The 19,966-nt window shown below is 47.0% G+C and overlaps 1 long non-coding RNA gene across 2 annotated transcripts in view; it reads left to right on the forward strand.

Moving 5' to 3' along the window:
* Positions 1-6,539: 6,539 nt before the first annotated feature.
* Positions 6,540-19,966, forward strand: part of LOC143844668 (uncharacterized) — a 47,567-nt gene continuing 34,140 nt past the window's right edge. For both annotated transcript variants that reach the window (XR_013234090.1, XR_013234091.1), the window contains exons 1-2: positions 6,540-6,681; positions 13,439-13,524. This is a non-coding gene — a long non-coding RNA (uncharacterized LOC143844668). The remainder of the gene's footprint in view (positions 6,682-13,438; positions 13,525-19,966) is intronic.

The raw sequence follows: 19,966 nt of genomic DNA on the forward strand, positions 1-19,966 counted from the left end.
AGAAAACAATGACAGAGCGGCCAGGTTGGGACGGTTGGTACAAAGAACGCCCTCTGGGCGATGATCCTTGGTCAATGTGTTTCGGTGGGGCTAAAGCACATAGCTTCCCAGTGGTCATGTAGTCTTATTGGAGGGAAGGACATGGAGTCTGGCTCCGCTACACCCTTGCTACTTTGGAAGGGGCCCAGGTTTCCTACCCCGGCGAGCTGTGCAGCCCCCGAGTCCAAACTCAGCTGAATACGTGTTTGGAACCAGATCCCACGCGGGGGGGGGGGTAGGATCCTGTGTCTAGGATAGCAATGTCTAGGATAGCAATTTTCTGGACCGAGAAAACCGCAATCCTGTGCACTCTTACCCGAGGGGCGAATTCTTATGTGGCATCGCGGGTCTTCCTTCTGGAGGAACCCGCAGAATGAGCGCCACGCCCGGGGGACGCCACGAATTGCCAGTTCCCCCAAGTATTCTTGGACTGTTAAAAAAGAGGAGGCGGGCGGAAGCCTCGACGTGAGGGCAATCCACAGAAAACAGGCACGGTCTGAACCTCCAGGGAACGCCCTCAGTAGGTCTGGGCCCTATGATTCCGCCTAGGTTCGAGGGGCGTGCGATCTATTCTCATTTGGGAGGAACAGCGCCGACCGGAAGTAAATAGATGGGACGGGGAGGTATTAGTATTCCCAGAACTCGTGGACACACACAAACACCCCTTCAGTGTGCGGAAGGCCTACAGCAAACGATGACATTTCCAATTACAGTTGTTTGTTGCTCCATAAAATGCCTCTGTGTGGTAGTGGTTGGGGGATCTTAAATACGCATGCCTTTATTTTTCTTTGGTTACGGTTCTTCTGGGGCAGCAGGTATTGGTACAAAGTAATATGCAGTCATACAGAGTCACACAGAACTCTGCAATCGCTTGAAGCCCTATAGAGCGGGCAAGCTCACTGGAGTCAAGTAATGAAACAGCTCGCTTGCGGGGCTGTGGGGGGGAGGCGGGAAATAGAGCTCGATGGGGCCGAAATCCAGCAGTACTTGAGTCGACGCCGAGTGGATCTCCTGCGATGCCTCCGCCCTGCTGCCTGCCGGGGGGGGGGGGGAGGTAAGGGGGCGGTGTAGTTCTGCGAGTTGCAGCGGCGAGTTTTGTTTCCGCTCTCGCGTATCTCAGGTTTATCGAGGGCTGACGAATACTGGCGATTACCGTTTTGAACAAAAGCGATCATTTTTAAATCATCTGTACTGGCCCCAAAGTGGATTTTCCGCTTGGAAGGAAAAGGAACAAAAAGCACGAGAGTCTATGTAAGATGACTCAGTTCCTTCAACTGAGGATCTAGTTTCAAACTTCGCCGCTCTCCTCCCCTCGCCTTCGGTCTTCGACGGAATCGTTTCGAGGGCGGGGGGCGCAGTGCGTAACTGTCTGTTCACACAGAGACAGTAGGCTCCTGGGCCCCACTGGAATTTATGGCAGACCGACCCCTCTGGTTTCAGTGAGGCTCAACGCTTGCTGGAGGCGTAGTGTTCTCTCTCTCCCTAGATATAGATATAAATCAACAAGACTTGCATCCGAGTAAACCTGCCTAGAATAAGGATCCAAAGCGGCTGGACCGCCACGCGCAGGGGTGTGCGTCTGCTTTAGGTTCGTTGTCGACTCGACCGTTTATTGGGAACACATAGCGACAGTCGGGGGGGGGAGGCGCCCTTTTGGGGAGACCACGAGAAGACTTGGGCATCCCTAACAAAGGGCTTCGTTGAGGGACCATCGCGGAGCAATTTTGAAACCGCCCCGTCTGTTGACAAGATATGGTTGCAGACCGGAGCTCCGGCTGTTTTCCTTAGGAAGAAATACCCACCTTCTAAACCAGTCCTAAATTTCAGGGAATTGCTTAAAGAAGCAATGCAGCGGGAAAATGAGGGCTTCTTGTACTTGTTCCGACGTCTTTCCTTCAGCGTCCTTCCTCCGCCCTGAAGGAGGGGAATTCTGTAATCTATTTTGAACGTTTTAAATGTGAACTTGTAAGCCGCCTTGAACTATGGCGAAGGTAAAGTATACATCGGGGAGGGGAAATCCCGAACTCGCTGGGAAAGCCCTCTCTGGGGTATCGCAGCCAGGGGGCACCTTGAAGACTGCGGTGCTTGAAAACTTTAAAAAGCCGGGCGGTAGGAAGCGAGGGGCTCTCCTTCCAGGCGAAAATCTCCAGTCACCCGTGGGATTTCCCTCTGCAGGCAAGTCCTCGCCCTCCGCAAACCTCGGGTCGCCACGGAGCTGAACAGGCGCCCCCATGCTGGGAAGGGTTCGCTCGGGCTAAAGAGCCGCGCAGAAGAATCCTGGGCGAAGAACAGAAACTCAGCAGGTGAAGTTGCATCCCCGGGAGTGCTGCGTCTTCACCTGTTGAATTTCTGCATGTTGAAACTTAAAGTGCTCATCCCTTATCCAAGCTGCAGCTTAGTGGACTTGCAGGACGATCTGAAGTTTGCTCGCCTCCTCCCTCGAGGGAGTTCAAGGGCGCCTGGTGGTTGGAGGCTCCTTCTTAAGGAGAACCGGTGCCGAAGCGCGGCCCTAAATGGGGCAACAAACAAACGCTTCGCATGGCGGTTCAAACTCGGGGGCCTTCGCAGGCCAGGATCCCGGTGCTTAAGCGCTACCTGGCCCGGGTGGAGCTCCTCAGAAGTAAGCCCCGGTAACACTCCAGGGGATTTACATCACGGAAAGATAAGGCCCGAAGGGGGGGGGGGGAGGATCGGGAATGAGTACAGTTTGTTGGGCGGCGGTGGGGGAAAGAACCTGGCCTGCAAGCTAAAATAGGTTATATTTCCAAAAAATAAACGTGAGGGGTGGGGTTCCTTGAAGAAAAAGAGTTGGTTCTTATACGCTGCTTCCAGTCGCCTTCCCTTTCCTCTCCCCACAACATATATTCCCTGTCATGTATGAGATCGTAGTCTGACGAAGGGTGCTTGCACTCGAAAGCTCACGCCCCGAATAAATCTTTGTTGGTCTTAAAGGTGTTCCTGGGCTCTGATATTATTGGGCTACTTCAGGCCAACACGGCTTCCTATTTGAATCTCTCCCCACAACAGACACTCTGCGAGGTAGGTGAGGAAGCCCATTGGCCCCATTGGACTCTTCCGCGTCTGTCAACAGCCACAGCGCTGTTGCCACCCCCCCGGGCATTTTAAGAGTGCACTCTGCCACAATATGGGGGGGGGGGGGTAAACAGGAAAGAGTTCTTCAGAGGCTGTCCCTTGAGGAAGAGACAACAGCTCCGAAGCTGCCCCTGAATGGGACCCGGACGCGAGGGAAATCGAAGCCGCTCCCTCCTTGTTTACTCGGAAGTAAATCCATGTGATAACCGCGCAAGCCTCTTATGTCCTTAAGAATGCTCTCCTGGTGCTCAGAAGTCCAGAGAGGGACGGCTCTTAGTTTCACCCACATGAATTCTGCGGACAGTTAAAGGAAAGTTTCTCCTCTCGAGCTTAGCAGGTCCAAGTAAATATGGTTAGAAGAATCGAGGCGTCAGGGAAGGAAGCCTCCTCTCCCTTACCACGGGGGTCACACCGGAGGAACTTCTACCTACAGCAACGGTGGCCAGTTGCATCCTCAGGCTCGCCTAGTGGAGACTCTCCTTCGCAATGGGTTGGGTCACTCGCGGACCGATTGCCTTGGCGAGGGGAGGGAAGCTCGTGGTGTTAATGGTGGTCTCATGGGTTCTTTAGTGATCTCACCGGGCCAAGGCAGCAAAGCTGCTGATCACACGTGACGGCGAGGGAGTTGAAAGAAACAGGCGATACCGAATCTGTTCATGGGCAGATATACAGACTTTGTGGGCCTCTCCTCCTGAATCCACTTCTGTTTCAGCCCTTTACACTGCCAGGGTATTTTGTCATGCAATTAGTTTCACAATCATCCTGCAAAGTAGGCCTAATAGGCTTAATTCAGAAACCAGGCCTGCAATCTACTAGCATTCAAATTCCATTCCATCAATCAGGGAGGGTTCAGGATTGGGTTCTAAGGCAGGGCCAAAGTGCTCCTTCCCCTATTTAGAGATAGCTCGCGCTAATGTGAGATTCGAATAAACCTGTAGTATCTTGATCTTCCAGCAGGACATTCTCTCCACCCCTTGCAAAAATAAAACAAAATTTGGGATCTCTCAAAACTCTATCTTTGGCGCCCCGTTCCAAACGGGGCAGGGGACGGTACCTTTAGAGTGGCGCAGAAGGAAGAATGTGACTCGGACAACTTTGCGCACACCTGTTGGCATTCCTTACGCGCACCGTCAGCACTATTTCAGGCTGGCTGCATTTGCACCCTTCGGCGGGAGAAAGCCCCCCGGGGCTGCCTTGTGAGTGAAGGTGGGGAGGATCGGGGTCTTTCGGTGGGCCGTGAGGTCTCTGACTATTGCAAGGCAGTAAAGCTCATGAGGACCGGAAGGGTGAGATCTTTCTCCGGCTCTTGGCCGAAGAGCGGCGTTCTCCCCCTCCAGATGCCCGTCGGGGCGTCCCTGCGCCCTTAAAACCTGGCCGCCGCACAAAGGCTCAAGTGCTGGGCTGCAGGCGACAGTTCCAGCTTTTACGACCGTTACAGCCATAAAGCCAGCCGGAGGCAGAAGCGGGCTGGTGCAAGGCGCACAGGCAAAGCCCCGCGCAGCGCCTTGGCAATTCTCAGCGGGCGTTGGTGGTGCCGGCGGGATACGCCCGGCTTGAGAGCGCAAGACGCCGGGGCAGCTGGAGGCCAACTTCTGCGGGCGACCCTATTTATTGGGGAGAGAGCGGGGACGGGCCCTGGTGGCGCAGGCGCCCTCGACGGTTCCGAGAATTCCGCTGGCAGAACAAAGGGCCGCCTGCGAGGGCCTCCTGGGTGCGCGCAGAGGTGCCCTCTTCCTTTTGCAAGTCGGCAGGTAACGTGACCACGACAGAGCCTCCTCAAGCCGCGGATGAAGCCCTGAAGAGTCCAACCATCCCAGTCATATGATCTCAGGCAAGCGGAAGCCAAGCCCGCACCCCCAAACGAAGGCGACAGCCCCGTCCTGGATCTGAAGGAGAGAGCCTCCCGCACACGAAACCTCATGCGCTGCCACAGATGTGGCGAGTCTTTAAGGACTCCTGCTACTCTCGTCTCCTGCAACAGACAGACGAACGCGACTCCCCACCTCGATCTAGCCCCCCCCCCCAGTCCTGAGTCCGAATAAGTGCTCGGCGGGTTCTGGATCAGGCTCCAGGGGACCCCGCCCTAAGCAGAGCGCAAGATTAGGCGCAGACGCAGGGGTTGGGAATGGGACGTCTGAGATCCGGAAAGTAGAAGCCCGCGTTTCCCAGTCCTTTCGCCCTGGCGGGTTGCTCTTCCTGACCTGCTAGATGACTGTGTGTAGGGAGTCTTCCAAAGGGGGAGGGAGACATCAATGTGCCCAGGAGTGCTGCGGTCTAGGACCCCGATGATTGAAGCCCTGGCTAGTCCCATCCCGTAGGATCTCGGAAGCTAGAGGCTGGCTCTGGCTAGTCTTTGGAAGGGACCCCTCCCCCCCACCCCTGCGGATGCCCAGATACATCCCGACGAGGAGGAGGCCAATGGCAACCCCCCCACACACACACGAAGTCACCACACGTGAGTTGTCACTGACCCCCCCCCCATACTTTTGAAGAATGTGCGCTGTGAAAATAAATATCACACTGCAAAGAATTCCTCTTGAATTTGTGGAATTGACTTCTGCACCTAAGTGCGCTGACGGTCGTTGTCTTTCATGGAGGAAGACGCTTCGTTTCGGCTAAGTAAGGGGGGTAAATTCCTAGCATTAACTCAGTGTAGGGTTGCCAACTCCATACGGGACGTGGGGACCCCCAGGAATTACAGCAACTCCCCAGACTAGAGAGGTCAGTTCCCCTGGAGAAAATGTCAGCGTTGGCCGCTGGGGTCCCTGTATTCCCCAGTCTACATCCCCACATCTCCAGAGTAGGATCTGCCAGATCCACCCCACCCATCCCCCGCCGGTCGCCCGAGGGGACTTGGCAACCCTAAAGCCGCTGCAGATTGATCTACCGATGTCAAGCTATTTCCATTACTAGGTGCTTATTCCACTGAAAGCAGAGGGGCTTCGTCGCAGGCGAGCCAATTCGGATCGAAATGGATATGCTTTTCAGAAGATTCCTATGCTGGATACCAAATATTGGGGGAGCGGGGGTGGGTGGAAGGGAGAGGCTAACGCCTTTTCATTTCTTTGCACTGTAACTTGGAAAGCGCCCTTGCTCCTCTTTTGCTATCACCTGGGAGAGAGGCACTCCTCTCAGTCTCTTAAAGAGGTGAACTTTGAAATTGCAACCGGCGGCAGACAGTTCATCAGCCTCCGAGCAGTAAGTTCCAGAGATGCAGCAGCCAGGGAAGCGCGAGCGTCGCGGAACAATGCCCAGGCGTCCCGGGGATTGGGAAACCTAGCTGTGCCATCTAGTGGTCACTCTAGGAAACGAGGAAGCCGTGCTCTCAGAAGAGCCGCGGACTGTTTTGGTTGTCGGCTCGGATACGCTTCCGGATGGACAACAAACAGGCCTCTCTGGCACTTCCTGCTAGTCATCTCGCTTTGCGCGGCGTTAAGGTGTGCCAGTAGGACGGGAGAGACTTAACAGTGCGGCAGCAAAACTGTCCAGGCCAGTAAGCTTCCCTGAGAGGTACTCCCTTTGCACAGGATCACACTCTTCTAGCCCAAGGTGATGTGAGGAAGTCCATGTAATCATTTACTGTCCTCTGCTTATTATCATATTGATGAACACCTGGAGATTGCAAAACGGTGGGGGGCAGAGAGAGAGAGAAAACCCTGCCCTGGTTTAACACCATTCTGAGTTGCGTTGGGAGGAAAGGCAACAAAGTCCCATTTCGATGTGACCCATTGCTCACCTTAAACATGGGCACAGTGCAGTGGCTGGAGGGGTTCCCTGAGCAGCCGTGAGAAACCAGCAGTCAGACAAACAGGCCAGGCCCATGGCCCTTTCCTGCTGGCAAAAGGGTGCAGACCAGAAGGAAGTGAATGATGAACTTGCCCCAGGGCCATGTGCTCTCAGGAGTTGGTTTTGCCCCCCAAACACAATATTTTTAAGGTGAGTGCTGAGTCACATGTTAAATGTCAGCTGGGTTTGGGTTGTGTTTGATGGAATCTGCTTCCAAGGATCCTTCCCTGTGTATAAGCCCTACTGGTCAGTACGATTCTGAGAGGACCTACCTAGGATGGCCATTTTGCACATGGATAGAAATGAGCAGCTGAAGCTTTTCAGGGCACTGGATTAAATTTCACTGCTTCTTAAATAACACCCCAGCGTGCCTCTGTTCTAGGGGCAGGAGATTTTTCTCCAGGTCTGCTGGTAAACCTCAGTCCCAATTTGAAAGTGGCCATCGGCTTGCACACATCCTGCAATATCACGTTGAAGAACAGCAGTAATGATGGCATGTTGGAGGCCACCAGCCGGGAAAAGGCTGCCCCTTTGCTGCAGAGTCCAGCCATTCCTAGAGACCTGGGGCTCCTAGAAATTGATCCTCCTGCAGCCAGCTCTATAAATTAACATCAAAAGAGATGGTTGCAGGGACATTTATTCCTTTCTGTTTCCGAACTCATCACTCAGTGCTCATCTCTGATTTGCTAATAGAAAAATACCTTGCTGGGGCATTTCTGTGGTTCTGTGTTTCTTTTTTGCTGATTATTTTTAATTTTATACAGCAAATATGCTCTGCTGTGATTTAAAGGGAAAGATGGGCACAAAGCTAGAAGTGCACCTTAACCCTTTACTGGGAGGGTTTTTTTTAATCAATGCAAGTAAAATCACATTTCACTGAAGAATCTTACAGTACATATACATTCCCCTCTCCCCTGAGTAAAAAGATTTCCTATAAGATTTCTGCATTAAGGGTAAAATTACTTTGAGGAGGATGCTTTTTGATGAAAAAGCCGTCTGAAGGGAAAGGTTACTCTGGACTTCTTTTCCTCTTGAAGGGGTGGATGGAGACAAGCAGCAGGATGGTAGCTGCAAGATTCCCTCGGGAACTCAATTCTGAAGAGGCGCAGCAAATTGATTTGGATCTTGACTGTGGCCTGGTAAAAGAGGGGTTTCAGCTCTCCCCCTACACAACTTCCCCCACTTGAAATGCCCCCAGACATGTGCATGTATTCGTCCTATGTGCAGGAAGAGGGGATGCAGTGGGGCACTTCTGTACCTGAATCATGTCAGAAAGTGGGGTTCATTCCTGATTCATATCAGGCTGCTGCATGACTTCCGAACTGAGCTTCTTAGATCTGCGATCCTGCTGCAATGAGTGTCTTGGGGAACCCCAGATGGGGTACCATCTTCACTAGCCTCCACCTCTGGTACTTGCTTCTCCAGTGAGGTGACCTCCCCCCTCCCATTTCCAGCAAGGCACGTCTCTATCTCCTTTCTCCAACTTTTCTCTGTGCAAAGTAGTATGAGTTCCAGCATGTGGAGGAAGAAGCCTAAGGCATTTCAAGATCCAATTTGGTGCACATATACAGGTTTTTATAGCCTGCTTTTCTCTAGCCTGAGGAGTCTCAAAGCAGCTTACAATCACCTTCCCTCACTCTCCCCATGAAAGGCTCTTTGTAAGATAAGTGGGGCTGAAAGAGTTCTGAGAGAACTGTGACTGGTCCAAGGTCACTCAGCAGGCTTCAGGTGGAGAATGGGAGGAATCAAACCCAGGTCTCCAGGATAGAGTTGACCTCTCTTAACCATCATGCCACACTGACTCTCAGTAGAGGAGGAAGAGGAGAAGAGTTGGTTCTTATATGCCACTTTTCTCTACGAGGAGGAGTCTCAAAGTGGCTTGCAATCGCTTTTCCTTTCCTCTCCCCTCAATAGATGACCTGTGAGGTGGGTGAAGCTGAGAGAACCCTGATATTACTGCTCAGTCACAACACCGTTATCAGTGCTATGGAGAGCCCAAGGTCATCAAGCTGGCTTTATGTGGGGGAGCAGGGAATCAGACACGGCTCGCTAGATTAGAATCTGATGCTCTTAACCATTACATCAAGCTGGCAGAAGATCCCAGGTTCAATTCCTAGCACTTCCAGTTAAGAGGAACAGGTACTTAATGACGTGAAATACGTCTGGCTTGCAGACCCTGCAGAACTCAGTGAGTTCTGTCAGACCCCTGATTTCCCCTGGGAGCTCATTCCACCAAGTGGGTATTGACCAAGCATACTTCCTTGGGGCTGGGGATTCTCAGCCGGTTGGTGTGGGCTGATTGCAGTTCTCTCTAGGGGATGTATTTAGAAAGGTGGTCCTTCAGATGAGCAGGGCCCAGACTACTAATGAGCAGGGCCCAGACTACCAATACCTTGAACCAAATCTGGAATTCTATAGGAGATTAGTGCAGTTGCTGAAGGACGGGTCTTTAATATGGTTCTCCATGGTGTTTATAGGTAAAGGTAAAGGTATCCCCTGTGCAAGCACCGAGTCATGTCTGACCCTTGGGGTGATGCCCTCTAGCGTTTTCATGGCAGACTCAATACGGGGTGGTTTGCCATTCCCTTCCCCAGTCATTACCATTTACCCCCCAGTAAGCTGGGTACTCATTTTACCGACCTCGGAAGGATGGAAGGCTGAGTCGACCTTGAGCCAGCTGCTGGGATCGAACTCCCAGCCTCATGGGCAGAGCTTCAGACAGCATGTTGGCTGCTTTACCACCCTGCGCCTAAAAATAGACAAACAAGGAGTTCTGGGAAAGGAAAATATATAAAATAAATATATAAAATAATTCAGAATTTGCTTTAGACTACATGATATATTTAAAAAGCAGGGTAAGGAAAGACTCTCACCCAACATCTTCCTCCTCTCCATAATCTTCTTCCTCTCCTTACTTCAGTTATTAAAACCAATCTATTTTGCCACTATGTTATTATATTCATTACTATATATCCTGTATCATACACACCTCATTATATATTTACTATATTTATACTATATTTAATGCAAAATGCATTAAAATAAAAATCCTTTCGCTATTTCATATTAAAGAAACAAAATTAAAGTCCACTTTAGCTAATCCAGATTTACAATGATTCTTTGGCCTTCCTAGGAAGGCAAGCTAAACCTTCCAAGGTTTGCAGGTCCCTTGTTGCTAGTTTATATTTCAAGGGTTCTTGGGGAAGGTTCCTCTTTGACCATCAGGAATTAGGGCCTCATGCAAATATTTCCTCCCAGCAAAATTCAGATTCAGAAAAGGTTTCTGCAGAAAAATACAGGATTTGCATTCAGCACTCTAGGGATTACATGCAAAACTAGGATCAGGGAAGAGAAGCAAGCCATGAAGGCCTTTTGGGTCACATATAGATGGGATAGGAGAATCTCCCTCAAACTGGCCATCCAGAACAGGTAATCTTTCCATTGTCCTCCTCAGATATAGTACTTGTTGACCATCTAGGTTTCACACCAAAATGTGAAGTTATATGGAGTCTGATAACTAGTCTGTCAAAGTCAGTGGTGTCTGTTTGTGATGGTGTATGTGTGTGTGTGAAGGTCTTTCACATCACGTACTCCCTGATTCATTTAATTAGATATGCTGGGAATTGAACCTGGGACTTTCTGCTTACAAAGCAGAATCGCTACCATTGAGACACTGCCCTACCCTGTATCCTTGAAGCTGCCCTCTTTCAGATCATGAAATGGAGTTTTGATCAGGACAGATCTTCTTGGCAAGATTAGCCCTTCTCTTTCAATCACTAGGAAAAGGAGTGATCATTCACAATGCAGGCCCCTCTCAGTTTATCACAGGCAAAATGTCATAACCGTGTGATATATATGTAGAGCAGGCCTAAGGGTATTTGTACTAAATTCCATGACTGCAAGAAGCATTAATGAATGTATTCTCCTTTAAGGTTGACAGAGCTATATAGCTCAACATTGCAGTATTTTAATTGCTAGACATACATCTTCAAAGAGTTTAGGGGTGACAAAAGAATCATTGCTGTTTCTTTCTGTCAACACAAGATGGCAATATAAGCTTTATATTCTTGCACGTCTGTCACTGTGATCTGAATGACACAGGTAAAATAACAAGATGTTGGAGAAGAACACCCAATTAGAAAATGTTACTGACTGAAGATATGAACATTACAGCATTATATACCATGATTTAAAAGATGCATTTAATATTTTCATAGACAGAACGTATCATTGGCATCAGAGGGAGCACAAGGTGATAAGCATGGGCCGGAGGACTCCCTACATTGGCAAGAAATGAAGTTGAAGTCTTTCATTATTGCCGAGAGCACCATGTCTGATTTGCTAAAAGGGATTCGCCAGAAAACCATGCCTTGCTTGACCAATTGTGTTCTGTTTGTTAGAATTAGCAGAGAACTTCGCTTTGAGGACCAGAATAAAGGTGACATTCGGCCTGCAGCAAATGAATAAAAACCAAATACACACCAATTCCAGATGGAAAAGGGGAGTTAAAAATAAGGATGACTGTCTTTGAGGGGGAGAATGTAATGGAACATATATTTTAAACATTCCTAACATAGTGAGAGTAAACATAGAAGGAAACCACTGAAAACTCAGGGTACTGTTTGTGGCTGCCCTCAAAACTGGGCCTGTTTTTAATGCCTCAGTTATAGAATGCTGACATGAATAATGAAAAGAGTTCCATTGGGCACGTGCAGAGGGTTTATCCTTTGCCGCTGAGCTGTCAATAATAAATAATCTGGTAGAGAAAAACTATCAGGTTTGATAGTCTTTAACCAGGTTTGACTTTGAACACTCTGGAATTTAATCACTATCTACGTTAATATTCTGCTTGACTAGGTTTTAACATACCGGGTAGAGTTTATTATTCTGTTTTTGGTGCTAGATGTCAGCCTGGGAAGGATTACAATGATTATGAAAAAGCTGCTTCTGAGCATGCATAGAATGCACTGCAACCAGAATTGAGTCTGTGCATTTAGCAGAACGTGTAGCAGAACTTTGAGGAGGCAGAATGGGCTGTGCCACTTTAGGTTGCAGGCAAAGTATGCTATTTTGGAATGTTCTACTACCTAAAAGATCCAAAGACTAGATTGTTTGGGGGGAGGGGGAGTGTGATCCAATCTTGTCTACTCTTCCCTGTGTTAGATTTCCACTTTTATTCTTTGGGTATTTAAAGAAGTAGTTCTTCCCTGGGGATTGTGCCTGGGGAAGTGAGAAGTTGGGAAGGGGGAGGGAGCTTAGTGGCGATGTGATATCACAGAGGCCATCATTTACTTCAGAGACACTGCTCTCTGTAGCCTAGATAGGCTGGCATGAGAGTTTGGGGGGTAAGGACTCACCAGGCCAGCATTCCCCAGCATTGCAGCATCATCCAGAAGTGGCGTTCATGCATCAGGGTGACACTCTAACATTTACCCTAAATGCAATGGTTTTCATATAGAGTTTGGAATAAATGCTAGATTGTCCTTCAGCATACTGATATCACTCCCCCGCCCTGGTCTTTAAAAAAGGTGGTGGGAGCCTAATGGTAGGATCCATCAAAGTAGGAGAACTGGTGGACATATGTAGTAGAACCTACATATGGAGATCAATTGTTTTTCTGAAAGAACTCTAGGCCCCACCTGATGGTTGGAACTCTAGGCCCCACCTAAGGGCTCTTCCACACATTGAAAAAAATAGCATTATGTCAGCAAAATGGCGTAACGCTAAAAAATAACATGCTTCCGGCCATTCCTCACCTTCTGGCTCTCTTGCTTTCCTCTGCTGCCTTCTTGTGCTTCTTAGCACTCTACACACCTGCTTGAAATGGCAGAAGAGAGCAACATGCTTTACATGTGACTCCCCTCCACCTGTCAATCATGCCAGGCAGCCAATCATCTTTCTCCATGTTTAAAAGGGCCCACGATGCCAGCTAATTTTTTTTAAAGTAAAACATCTCTGTTGAGATGCTTATGCCAATTAGCGCGAATTAAAGGGCAAGTCAGTGGACAAACATATTCATACATATATATTCTTTTTACAGAAAACAAGTAAAGTCCATGTTGGAATTCAGGCCTTTCAGGGTTATTGTATCCAAACTAAAAACTCCAGCCCTTTAATTCACACTAATTGGCAACACCTGTACAATTAAGCATTTGTTTAAACATGGACTGGAGATAACAGTAGCTGGGCACGTAAGAGTAAAATTGCCTCAAGAAAGAGAGCTTAAAGCCGGGAGATACGTCTTAATTTACTGTTAAATGGATTACAGGTATGTTGGCAAATGGATCTAGTTTGGTTTGTATTATTTTGTACATTTCATGATATCTTGTTAATTATTATGAAAACATTTATTTGTAAATAATCATTGTGGCAATCATTGAAGAAGTATTTGAAAACAGGGAAAAATATACCTAGGAGCCCGTTCTGATTGCCCAGAAATTATATGATTTATACACCAAACAAGAGTGGCTGTAAGACTTATCATTTGGGCCTGCTGATTTCATTTTTCTCTCATCTGTAGGTTCCAAGATCTGACAAGATTGGATTGTACCCTCCCCAAGAAATAGCCCCTGCCTGGGATTAGGAGAAAATATTTTTCAGGCTCAAGTATGTAGACCCTTAGAGGGCTTGACTTTTCAAACAAATGTATTTTAAATATATATATTACTTTGCATGGATGGTTCTTAAATTAGATGAGCTACTTGTAACATTTTGCTATCAGCTTCTAGTCTAGTAATGAACAGAAACTTTTCATTGGTGACATGAAAATCTGAGATGGGGGAATTGTTGGAATATGCAAGATCTGTAGTGTGCTTGATTCAAAAGGATATGAAGAATATCTTACAGGAACATCGGGGAAGGAGATATGTAATTAGCAGATTTAGAGAGGAATTTAATTTCCTGGCATTTTTGAAATAATTTCCCCCTGTGTCCTGATTGGCCCTGTTGGAGACTTCCTGCTCCTTTGAGCTCATTCTTCAGGTGGAGACAACAATCGGACCCCAGAACACTCTCTCAGTCCTCTCTCTCTTTACAATGTTGTTTCAATAATCAATAAAGCTAATTATTCTTTAAATAGCCGGTGCTGTTTACCTTTGCATATTTAAACTCTGCCAACAAAAGTGGACTACAGCTTTGTGTCCACAAAGTATACATCGCCATCAAAATGTCTGTATCTATCAGATCATTCAGTGCAGAATCTTAAATTATCTAACTGGAAACATCCAAAAATCTCACAATTTCCATCCACTCGGATTAACGGGTTGCTCTTAGAATTGAATGTCCCCAAGGTTATACTGAATGAAGAGCTTTCATTTTTTTAAAAGTGAAATCAATGGGAGATCCCAGTATTTGTGAACGAAAACCTATAATTTTTAAGGCTTATCTTAACACTGTGGCACAGTAAACAAAATCAAAAGCTTGCCCAAGAAATCAAAGCAGCAGGACTGTACTCCAGTGAGTAAAAGCTTGGACAATTATTCCACTGTGTACGCAACTGCAGCAAATGTAGGGACAAGTCAACCTTTAGTGATGTTTTTAGAAACAGTATACACATCTGAAACCTCTTATTTATGAATCCCTGGTTAGGGCTGTGCCTGACACAGTTTCCACAATTAATGTGATCTCTACACCCAGACTCCTTCATTTGCGAAGAAAAGCTCCTTTGCTCGCTCTTAAAAGGCTAACTATACATTACATGCAGATTTGCGTATCCCAGCCAGCTTTCAAAGTGAAAAGCAGTTTCAGGAACAAAGAGTATAGGACAGAGAATCCGGGGAAAGGGAGGAAGGAAATGGGGCATATATAACCATTTCCATACATCAGGGGTAATCAACCTGCGGCCCTCCAGATGTCCATGGACTACAATTCCCATGAGCCCCTGCTCCTGCCAGGGCCACAGTTTGACTACCCTTGCTTATAATTATACCTCACCTTTCTCCCCAATGACCCAAATTGGTCTACATTGTTTTCCTTTCCTTCATTTTATTCTCACGACACTGAGCGGTATTTTTAATTTTAAAATGTATTTTATTTATGTTATAGTCTGCCTTTCTCATTGAGGCTCAAGGTGGATTGCATAATGTAAGAGTAAAGTTTGAGTCTAGTGGCACCTTTAAGACCAACAAGCTTTAATTCTGGATGTAAGCTTTTGTGTTGTTGGTGATGACACTGGACACAAACTTTGTTCTGTCCTCCCTGAGCTTGGGTGGGGGCAGCAGCCGTAGCTGCTTCAGGAAGTGAGGGCAGAAGGAGCTGTCAGTATCTTTTCCCTAAATGCCATCACCTCAATGTTCAAACCTCTAAGGAAATCAGGAGGTATATCTTTTCTCCCTCAGGGTGCCTTTAAAAAATGTAAATAGATAGGCATAGTTTCTTATCACCCTGAATTCTGTCACTGTAGCATGTAGATACCAGCTAGGGGGAGGTGAGAGACTCTGAAACACCACTGAAGCCCCTGGGAATGGGAGGAGAAGAAAAAGGAAGTGGGGTGAAAATGTGCATGGGAAAAATATGTTCAAAAAACCCAAAACAAAGCCAGATCTCTTCCTCCCCCCCCCCCTGCAAATCTGGGATTTCCTTAAGGTTGCACATCTGTGAAGCTGACCCTGGTAGTAGAATTGCCAGGGAAATAGGGTTGCCAGCTCCAGATGGAGAAACTCCTGGAGATTCAGAGGTGGAGCTTGGGGAGGACAAGAATCTCAGTGGGGTACAAGTGCCATGGAGTCTACCTTCTAAACTGTTCATTTTCTCCAGGGGAAGGGATCAGTCTGGAGTTGAGCTGTAGTTCTTGGTGATCCCCAGGCCCCACCTAGAGACTGGCACCCCTACCTTGTGAGTGAATTTGGCTATCTGGGAACAGGGAACAGACCTTTGATATTCCACACGGTTGTTAATATTGTTCCAGAGACTAAATAGAAGCTAAACATGACAATCTGACCAACCCTTTGCAATCTTGGCTATTACCGAGTAAGTTCTTCACAACATCAGAAACCCTAATGTTGATTGTCATGGAGAAGGATAGAGTCAGGTGGGTAGCCATGTTTCAAGCAACAGAACAAAGTCTGAGTCCAGTGGCACCTTTAAGGCCAACTAAATTTAATTCTGCGTATAAGCTGTCATGTGCATGCACATTTCCTCAAGTATGTGCTGTAACACAAAAGCTTATCAGTTCCATTTAATATTTCTGGTAAGGCCTTGGAGGAGGAGCGTGTCTCATGGCTTAAGTGTTAGCACTTAACACCCACTCAGGGCAGCTGTCTCACCCCTGAGTGCCTCCTCCTCCAATCATCTTGCTTGTCTGTCCAGCAGTCAGCCAAACACCTTCTGTCCCCCACTCCTGATCACCCCCCTCCTCCTTCCACTCTCCTCCAAGGCTTGGAGGCTGCAGATCCCTGCTGCGTGAGAACTGCCACTGTCTGTGAGTTCCCTAACAGCTGCCTGCAGCCTTTCCAGGTCCTGGGGGGAGGAAGAGGCTGTCCGCAAAGTTCTTCCACCCCCCCCCCTCCAATCTAGCACCTGTTGTATTCCTGAATGCAATGGGATTGGCCCCTAGTATCCTTTATAGAACATTGCTGGTCTTAAGGATGCCACTGGTCTCAACATTTGCTCTGTAAAGGATAACACTAATGACTGGTTTGCCAAGGGATTCAGAAGATGGCACAGTATACCCTGACCTTTTCCCTCGGTATCTGGGGAACTCTGTGCATTTTCAAAGTTGGCTGCATCTTTCTTTGCTTGTGAATTTCCCTCCCAACTAAAAGAATAACAGTGCAATCCTAAGCAACATTGCTTCCTTTAAAACCCAAAGCCTTAGAGCTCACAGCAGATTGTAATTCCACATCAGATTGTGCTGTAAATATCATAAACAGGTGTTAGAGTACTAGCAATCATTCGGCAGCTTGGGGAGTCACAGGATGGTGTAAAGGCGGGGGGGGGGGGAGGAGGGCTGCAAGTGGCAAGCATTTTAATATCCACATATCTTTATATACTATTGTATTTCATGGGCTATATTGAACATTAAACTTGTGATGTCTTATTGTCATGACAAGAACTGAAAATATCACCAAACCGAGGTAATCCATTTTCATGACAGGTTTGCAGCGTGCATGAGGAATAGCGAACATAAGCCACTCTCATTACAGTCTGAAGACTGTAATCTCATTGTCCTCCATGGATGTCATTCCCGGGGCAATCATCACAGAGCTGGGTTTTTTTTTTAAAAAAGGAAGATCATATTTCATATTTCTGGAAGTTCTTGAGCAGTCCAGTTATCAGTTCCAGCCACTTCCCAAAATGAATGTAAATAATTCTTGCTGCAGCAGTTCAAGAAATGCTTGTCAACAATGAATAATAGCTATGAATATTTATGAAACATATAAATACTTCAGAAACATTAAGGCTTTTCTGTAGAAGTCAGGTTATTCCAATCACATTGTTTGATGTGCATGCAGATAAGGCTGTTGTGGAACAGGCTTAAAGATTTAATGTTAAAAACTGTTTTTTAAAAAATAAATTGCAGATATGTGTACACACACACACACACAAACCAGGCTTAAAAGCTTGGGTCAGTACAAAGTTCCACAGTGTAGGGAATGTTGCCCAGCCTTGGATTTTATGTGAGACCTCACAGAGTGTGACATGGGACTTTTAATCCTGGGCATATTTTAATTGAGACCCCTGGGTGCCAATGCATTGTGCATTTTGAGAAATATCACTATATGGTTGATTAAAACATCTAAAACAAGATTCAGTGACTTATAGATTGCTAAAGTGTGTGTGTGTACTGTTTTTACAATGTCCTTTTAATTATATTTTTACAAGCAAGGAACCCACAAAAATGAGGGATTTCATTTTTCTCTCTCTCTCTCTTTTTTTTCTTTCCCCAAAAAACTCCCATAGCCTCTCCCCTTTTCTTGCCTCCTTCACCAGTCAACCATCTGCCTTCCCTGGTCTTTAGCTTCGTATCCTTTCCTTATACAGAAGGCTCTATCCAGGAAAATTAATTGCATAGTACTGGCCACTGAGTCAGGCCTGGTTGTGTGGTTAGGACCCCACACCTTATTTCTCCCATTTCTCCTTCCCCCACACTATTACTTTCCATTTCTCCTTCCCCCACACTATTACTTTCCATATTGTTGCCTTTCCCTGCTTTCTTCTCTTCTTCTCATCTACTTTCTGCTGCCACCTATCTTCAGCTATATTAATAAATATGCTTTACCTCACTGATATCTTACCTTCCTCCACAATGGGGTCCATAACAGTGTACATCATTTTGCTGTCACCCTTGTTATCTTCATAACAACTTAGTGAGGTAAAATAGGCTGTGTATATGTGAATGGCTGAAGGTCACTCAGTGATTTTCATGACAGTTCAGGAATTCAAACTTGGGCCTGCAACTCAAACCACTGCACTATGTTAGTTTTTGTGGGGAGAGTGATATTGAATCGTAATAAACAGGCATACCTCAGTGGTGGTAACAAGTTGTGCAGTGAGCCTGGCTCTTACGAGTCCTTCCTCAAAGGTCAAAACAGCCCTGGAAAGGGCCCTGTTCCTCCCCCTGCCTTTAACTTACAAAAAAATGATACTTGAAGGATGGCAGTACTGTTGTGGTTGCCAAGCAACAGCTATTGAGGACATTCATATCTTAAAGTAGTAACTGTTCCTTTTATTATTGGGGGTGGGTTAGCCCTCTAATTTTTAAAAATAATTTCAGCTTTTTCTGCAAACCTGAGATTTCCTCAAGTTTGTAGAAATATCTCTCTAGTCTGGTCATGGCTCCAGTCTCTGGATTTAAGTATCTACAGATTTGGTATGTTAAGAATTAGATATATTGATAGACCTACATATTCACTGGGAAATGAAAGAAAGGGAAACACTCTTGATGATGATGACAACACTCAGCCACTTCATGAACTCATTGCCATTCACTTTGAAGACTTCATTAGTTCTGATTCGCACATCTTACAGAAAGGCTTTTTCTCCGAGAGATTGGAATTTTATTGGTCTGTGCTTGAGATAAATTGATCAGGAGGAAATAATGTGGGGAGGGCAATACATTGGAAACTGAGGTGCCCCCTGTGAGTACCCTGGGTTCTCTTCCTGTATGTGTATAATACTGATAGAATGAGGTACAAATATCATTGAAAAAATGTGCCTTTTATAGGGGAAATATGATGTAGGGGAAAAGAATATGAAATGAGACTGAAATAGGTGAGGGGAAAAACCCATGTTACTTACATCGCTACATATAATTTTCAAAGTGGTGCAAATTGTGGCCCCACAGGGCAGTTTGAAGAAGAGGGGAGGGAGAAACCAGTTCTCACACACTGCAGAAAAGAACTGGCACATATCGATATACACAAAAGTTGTTGGATTTTGTAATGTGTGGTGATACTGCGAATTGTACCCTGAGGCATCTTACACTGGGAAGAGACATGCCAAACTGGATGCTCTTATCTGAACAGAGCCAGGGGGCATGGGTCTTAAATCCCCCAGTGTCTTAAATTCCTCAGTACATCATCTCTTGAGACACTACACTATTCCAGTGTAAGGGATTGGGATGGTGAGCAGCATCTCTCTTCACAAAGTCAGTGTGGCCCAGGAGGTTTTTTAGCCAAAGAGCCAGTTTGGTGTAGTGGTTAAGAGTGCGGACTTCTAACTTGGCGAGTGGGGTTTGATTCCCCACTTCTCCCCCACATGCAGCCAGGTGGGTGACCTTGGGCCTGCCACAGCACTGATAAAGCTGTTCTGACAGAGCAGTAATATCAGGGCTCTCTCAGCCTCACCTACATCACAGGGTTCTGTTGTGGGGAAAGGAAATGGAAGGTGATTGTAAGACGCTTTGAGACTCCTCCTGGTAGAAAAAAGTGGCATATAAGATAAGGTGCCCATTCATCCCACTTCTCGCGGGACCGCCCCGCCTCCAGGCAGATAGCCCCATATTCCGCCACATTCCGCAAATGTCCCATGACGGTGCCCAGCACATCGCAAGGCGAGGCGGCGTGGGGTGGTACAAGGCAAGGCGAGATGGAGCAGGGCGAGGCAAGGC

Source organism: Paroedura picta, chromosome 9 (genome assembly GCF_049243985.1).
Source record: "Paroedura picta isolate Pp20150507F chromosome 9, Ppicta_v3.0, whole genome shotgun sequence".
Classification (NCBI taxonomy): Eukaryota; Metazoa; Chordata; class Lepidosauria; order Squamata; family Gekkonidae; genus Paroedura; species Paroedura picta.